The following is a 7,133-nucleotide window of genomic DNA, read 5'->3' on the forward strand; positions in this document are numbered from 1 at the left end:
TGTTTTATGTAAATATGATTTCATTAAAATTATTTTTAAAATAAAATAATATTTTCTACTCAGTCTTTTTTAATTATATTTTTATCTGATGGTTCTATCATTAAGATAGCAAAAAGATTTTTGTGTTAATTTCATATGCATAAATGAATATATATGTATGCACTTATGTGTTAGTACATTTCTGTAGATGTCTACCCAGAGTTCGCCACACTATGACAGCTATCAGTCTGCCTAAAGGTTTGCAAGCTTATTTACATGAAGTATATTTCACTTATTGCAGAAGCAGCCTTTGAACCAGGAATAGGAATCAGAGACTCCTCATTCTCAGGTGAGTGATTTAACTACTGAGCTCAATTAGTCATGACATCTTTTTCCTATGTAGTGGGAGGACACCAGTAAGGCAAGTGGAACAAGCCCTCCCCCTTTACCCTGAACAGATGGTTGCTCATTGATTAGGGGCTCCCCTGAGATGTGGGAGGGGTGGGTTTGAACCTCTGCCAATGGAAAGGGAATTAAATCCACATCTTTAATTTGAGTCTGCCTGCCGCTGAAGGGGAAAGCTGCACCATGAAGACATCTTGAAAGAAAGACTGCTCTTTGAAAAGGTTATAATACAGTTCACTGAATCTAGAAAGATGATTTCAGGCTGTGAATTCAGCCTGATGTTACTCCTTTGCTAGGTAAGGTTCCTGAACAATTGGAATATACAACTAATTCCTCTAAGCGTTTCAGATTAGCCAGACAGGACAATGTGACTAGTAGCCTGGCTCTGGTGAATGTTGTAGTGATGGCATGTTGATCTGAACTGTCTAACCCCATCCAGGTACTCTGCTAGAGTTTAAATCCAGAACACAGATTTGTGGATTTCACTTCAAGCTTTTGTATTTCTGAATTTTGCATTTCCAAAAGGGTTTCTATGCTATGGAAAAGCTCCCCAGCAGTGAAGCCAGTGGTAGAAATATTCACCTTTTTCTAGGCCAGCCCCATATCAATGCAATATACACAGTTTTTGAGACCAAAGGCCTGCATTTGATTATGGTGATGAAGTAAGTGTTTCTCTACAAAGTTCCATCTAGAGTAGCTGGAATTGTAAATGTACAAAATAGGAGTATCTTTATGTTCATTGTGTGGTTAGAAAGAAAAAGAAGAGGTACTTCTACACAGCAGCTGAGGGAGCTGGGATTGTTCAGCCTGGAGAAGAGGCTCAGGGATGACCTTATTGCTCTTTACAGATACCTTAAAGGAGGCTGTAGAGAGGTGGGGGTTGGTCTGTTCTCCCACATGCCTGGTGACAGGACGAGGGGGAATGGGCTTAAGTTGTGCCGGGGGAGTTTTATGTTAGATGTTAGGAAGAACTTCTTTACTGAAAGGGTTGTTAGACACTGGAATAGGCTGCCCAGGGAGGTGGTGGAGTCACCATCCCTGGAAGTCTTTAAAAGACGTTTAGATGTAGAGCTTAGGGATATGGTTTAGTGGGGACTGTTAGCGTTAGGTCAGAGGTTGGACTCGATGATCTTGAAGTCTCTTCCAACCTAGAAATTCTGTGATTCTGTAATCAGTGATGCAAAATAGTTTTACAAGATGAAGGAGCATACTTCCCACTCCACATGCAAATTCTAGCACTTGTGACTGCACAGCTCAGTGGCTGAGGTATGCTACTACAACAGACACTTGATTCCTGAATTCATGCAGCGACAAGTGAGACTAGTGGATGTGCATGTTTTCAGACACCCAGCACCTGGCTGAGTGTTAGCATGCAACATGTTAGCATTCTTCAAGCCTCTCAATGACTCGCACTGCTATAGCATCAACACCAGGCATGAGACTCCTCCTTCCTTGATTAGTGTACTCTGGGCAGCCCTTACAGGAAGGAAGCTGGACAGTGCTTATGACAGACATTGTGCAGTTCATATCTAACACAAAAGGAAGGTTGGTGGACAGAGGAAACACGTAGATCAGACTGTGAACATGATGGTGTTGTTCATGGCAGAATAGACACCTAGACAATTTGATTGCATATTGGTGGGTATCTTAGGGGTATGGTTTAGTGGGGACTGTTAGCGTTAGGTCAGAGGTTGGACTCAATGATCTTGAGGTCTCTTCCAACCTAGAAATTCTGTGATTCTGTGATTCTGTATCGCTCCTGGTTAGAGCAGTGAAAATGCTGGAAATGGCTTCTCATGATGATGATGTGAAACTGGTGAACTAAGGTGAACAAAAGTTTACTAATGATTGTAGAGAGTAGCTTGATATGGACAGCTGAGGATAGGTGCAGGAGTGCAGAACCTGAAGCAGGAGGGAGATAAGACACACCTTGTGCTGTAAGTAGAGGTACATACCAGTGAGCTGTTTAGAGGATAGCAAGTCCCCTTCTTTACAGAAAAATTCTGCCTTACAATCCCCTTTTGGAATATGTTTTTTACTGTGAGTGATTCCCACTTCCTTTATCTTCTGAGTCATAAACTCCACTGAGGCTAATGAGGGAGATAGCAATATTATTTACTCTGAATGCAGTATGTACCTACATTTTCTAGCTTGATATTATTCCACCTGACTACAGAGAATTAAATCAAAGAGGCTACCAGGGAAAACCAAGCTAGAAACAAAACAATGACAGAGATGAGCTATCTCTAGAGAAATGTCAAGTGACAGAAAGAAATGCAGGGAGATATTAATGGTGAGACATTCACCTGCTTGTTTCCAGTCAGGTTAACAGGTGTGTTTTCCCTGACCAAAGCCTAAGAGAAAAAGAAAATTAAATTGTTTAAAAAAAGAAATAAATCCCTGGATAAATAAGAGGGGATGGGGGAGTACTTAGTTGCAAGTAAATGCTTCAGGGAGGCAGTGAAAGGAAAGTGGGGAAGCAGCATCTGTCTCCTAGGCTAGGAAAGGGGTGTCCACTCTGAAAAGAAGTTAACAAAACTCACAGGAATAAGCATGATTCAGAAACTGGTCTTCTTCTGTTTTATCTGCTTTCTCAGAAAGCTGTGTACTTTGCAATGAATAAATAATGCTCTGTTTTGAAGAAGCGGCCTTGCAGGTGCCAAATGCAGTCAGATTTGCTGTTTTTTCACAGGTGGAAAAATGGAAGGCTGTATCCGAGTGATCTAGTCTAGGGACTGTGCAGTTATATCTGGAGTAGGACTGTGAAACCTCTCACTAGTAGGATGCACTCAGGAGAGATGAAAAGGTTCTAAAATGTAGCTCACCAAAAGTGATAGCCACTATGTTAGGACTACTGCAAGTTTTACTCTTTTGCTTCTCTCAAGCTGTGGACCCAAGAGAAGAGATGCTCTCTATCTAGCGTGCAGCAGAGTCTTCAATGGTTTTGTAACTATGCAAATTGCTAGGAGGATAACATCACAAAAGTAAAGAATACGACAAAATAAGGGGTGGGCATCCCACCTGCTTGTGAAATAAGTGAAGAACTCATCCTGGACACTTGCAAATATGTGGGACCCTGGAAGATGAAAGATATTTTGATGAGCGTTCATTAGGGTTACAAATGTTCATTAAAGTGCTGATAAGTATTTTCACTTCTAAATAACAATGGAAATCCACTGCAAATCAGTAATTACCAAAAGTGGCTGACAGCTTAGTGCTGTGTATCACCTAAAAGATACATATACATCATAGGGGATATTTCCACACTTACTTATTGGAAGCATCAGCAACAAAATTACTCTTAAAGGAAGAGAACAGTAACATATGACTGTTAAAGATGTTATCACTAAGAGAAAAAAAGCAAAATATTTCAGAACAATCTTTAGGCTTTTTCTGTTATAAATTCCATTGCCCTTATTCTATGACTAGAGATGATTTCTAGTGCTTTGATTCTCTATCGGTACATTACATCACATTGAATTCCCTTCTAAAAATATATATACACCTATAAAATTTCTACACATACAAACAGATCTTAACTGTACAGTTTTCTTTCCCCATCTAATTGTTGTGTTATTGAGCCACATTGAATTATATCACTTCTACACATGCATCATACTAGTAACTTACAATTTACTCTGTTTATTAATTCCCCCTGGCAAGTTGAAATTTTAAATAAAATGCCCTAGAATATATGACCATGATGAATTGAAACAAATTAGATGTATTACTCTATGTAGGAGGTAGTATTGACCTATTCTAAAATGCATTATTAGACCAATTTTAAAACAGAAGAATCACAGCAATTGATTAGCAGCTGCTGGAATGCATCTTACATCAATACATAAGTGTATTTCAACAGTTTTCAGTGTGCTGTTACAAGAACTGATCTGCAGCTTAAATTTTGCTTCCCCCTTCATCATCTAGCTTTAATATGTTTATTTGTTAATGCTGGGATATAAAAGGCCAAATTCTCTGGACTTGATCCTACGGTCAGTGCTGCTGCTGGTGTAAATCACTTAGAGGGAAATAGGATTATTTAGGATTCATAGTAGTAATCAAGCAATAACTATCCTTTGTGTTTCCTTTCAGAAAGAACTCTGTCGTATTGGATAAGATTACCTTGTGGTGATATACTTCAGAAATAACTTCAAAAAGTCAAGCAAGAAGGAAGAGGAAATTCGAGCTTTTTCCTCACTGCTCAGCTACACCTGCTCTGCAATCAATTAAATTTGTGGGACTACTCAAATTAAAAAGGAACTCTTTGAAAACCTTTGGGCCACAGTTACTTAAAAAGGAACAAATAATCAAAATGAATAAGTGAGAGTGAGACGTCTTCCTCTAATACTGAAAAATAAAAGCATTTAGAATATTCGTTAGTCAAATGCAAGGTAACAACAGCAACAAACATTGTCCATTAATCTCCTTATGCAGTTGTGTTAATGGTCTTTTATATATATTTATGGTCTCTAACAAACACAGAATAATTTCTATCTGTTTCTATCTAATTTCTATCAGTTAAAGAGCAAAGGTTTCCTTGCTCATAAGGGTAAAACAGAAGTAAATTCTTTAGTTAAATATTAAAAGGCATGTGTGCTAGAGCAGCATTAATAAATGCATAACATTTAAATACACTGGATTTGATTTTATTTCTTATCCTTTTACATACAAATGAAATCACTGTGAGTGTGTGTGCATGTACTATTTTAAATATGCAATAAAAAGGCATTTTTCACCTAGAATGAATTGTATTTGTCATTGCGTACAAAGCCTTTCAGAGAATTTGTTGATTTTTTGCAAAGGCTCCTATACTTCTCATTCCTTTTGCATTATTTCAATCAGCAATGGATATACATCTTTGTTAGCCTAATTTGGGGGCCTACAGAGCAGGAAGAAGGAAAGCACAAAGGAACACACTTGACATATTGGTCTATTTGCTACCTCTTTTAAGCTCAATGCATACTAATGAAAGTGATCCAAACTATTCTTCTCCACTCCTCACTTAACAAGCATAATAATAAATGAATATTTAAACTAGCTGCAAATATATTAAGTGGAAACAAATAGGTTTCATTTGTAACAAGTGCACACAGGTTAATTAACAAGAAGGAGCTTTTGTGTTGAAACAAGGCTCCCTGATGCTGTACATGCAGGTGCCGTTAAGGGCCAATTGAGCTCTATAGGATAATTATGAAGTACCATTGTGCTCCACCGTTTGTTAACAAAGTGCTGCCTGCAATTTGCCTAAACCTATAAACCATCATCTGTGATCCTCAGCAGCAATTAAGTGACAAACATCTTCTCATCGGAGACTTGGGAAAACAAAAGAGACATGATAGCATTTAAGGAGCCAGATGGATATTTCAGAATGTCAACTCTGACAGCCTCCCTTTCAATAACAAAATATAAAACAGGAGCCTGTTTGATACCATGCTGAGGGGGAGAAGTCATATCCAAATTATTAAGAGGAGGGCAGTGTTAATAATCATAGGGATGCTCATTTGAACGGCTCTAAGTGGGAAAGCCTTGGATCAGCAAACAAGAGAAAGGTAAAGCCCTTTCTCCTCTCAAAACAGTTGTAGCTGCAGCTCTTTTGAGTCTTTTTTTTTTTTTTTTTCTTGTAATTTTTCCTTCCTTGTAATGTCTTATCTTCATAGAAGATGAGTTTTCTCCTGTGAACTAGTGTAAATTTATTTTGTATTTCTAAGAAAAGGACAAACCAACATACAGAATTTTCTCCAAGGCACAAATTACTAATTAGTTCTGCAAAAAATAGCCTATATTAAGAAAAATGATAGATCAGCACAAAGAGGCATTTTAAAACAAGAGATCTATCCCTACTGTAAAATAATTGATCTAGAAGTTTTGAGGATGTAATCCTTAAAATGCTTCTGAAAGCTCAGCAATAATTCCAGAATCTATAAACTTTATAAAAGCATAGCTGAGTTAATTCAATTAATTGCCTGGCTAGGAGACCCTCCAAAACTTGTAGAAGCTCTTGTTTTCATAGAGAAGAATCTTCTGGGCATTTTGTTGCCTACATTAAATGACATTGTCTAGCTGATCTGTGTAATTGGTAGAGCTAAAAGGCCCAGTATTCAGTAATATGAATAAAAAACAACAACAACAATTATATATGTATGAGTTACACTAGCTTGTCTACATTTTTTTTCCCCTATTGTCAAAACAACAGCATTTACAAATGTTTTCAGGAACCATTCTGAAGCCACAGCTGAGTGTGTTTTAATGTACCATCAGGTCAACAGCTCTTTTGAAAGAAAAAATCAACCCAGGGCCAAACAATCAGACGGGCCTAATTAAGTACTTCACTGGTGAGAGAAGTGCTCAGATAACTACAGCTGATGTGACCCTTTTCTTTGTACTTCACTGGGTTCCTGTATACCTTTGCCACTTTCCTCTGGATTTATGTTTTTATGAATTATTTAAAAACTGTAACTTCAGATCTACAATTAGTTTTCAATGAAACAGATGTGAGAAAATAATCACAACTTAAACAGCTTAAAAACTGCTCTGATCTTGACAGAATGCAAAATGCCATGTTTCCAAGCCCACAAAATTCATCACTTGGCAAAAGTGTCATTAATCTCTGCAGGCTTTCTGGCCCTTCCTTTCTGTGTTCTGTCAAATGCCATGGATCACCTAGAAATCTGAAAGTCATGATAGAGAATTTTTTTTTTCTTTAATGAGAGAAGGAGAAAAAAAAATGATTTCACATTTACAAAAAAAAA

The 7,133-nt window shown here is 37.6% G+C and overlaps 1 long non-coding RNA gene across 1 annotated transcript; it reads left to right on the forward strand.

Moving 5' to 3' along the window:
• Window positions 1-397: 397 nt before the first annotated feature.
• Window positions 398-5,126, forward strand: LOC106016575 (uncharacterized). The gene is made up of 2 exons (XR_002401368.4): window positions 398-680; window positions 4,477-5,126. It is a non-coding gene; the product is annotated as an uncharacterized lncRNA (long non-coding RNA).
• Window positions 5,127-7,133: the final 2,007 nt, after the last annotated feature.

Source organism: Anas platyrhynchos, chromosome 1 (assembly GCF_047663525.1).
Source record: "Anas platyrhynchos isolate ZD024472 breed Pekin duck chromosome 1, IASCAAS_PekinDuck_T2T, whole genome shotgun sequence".
NCBI classification, from domain to species: Eukaryota; Metazoa; Chordata; class Aves; order Anseriformes; family Anatidae; genus Anas; species Anas platyrhynchos.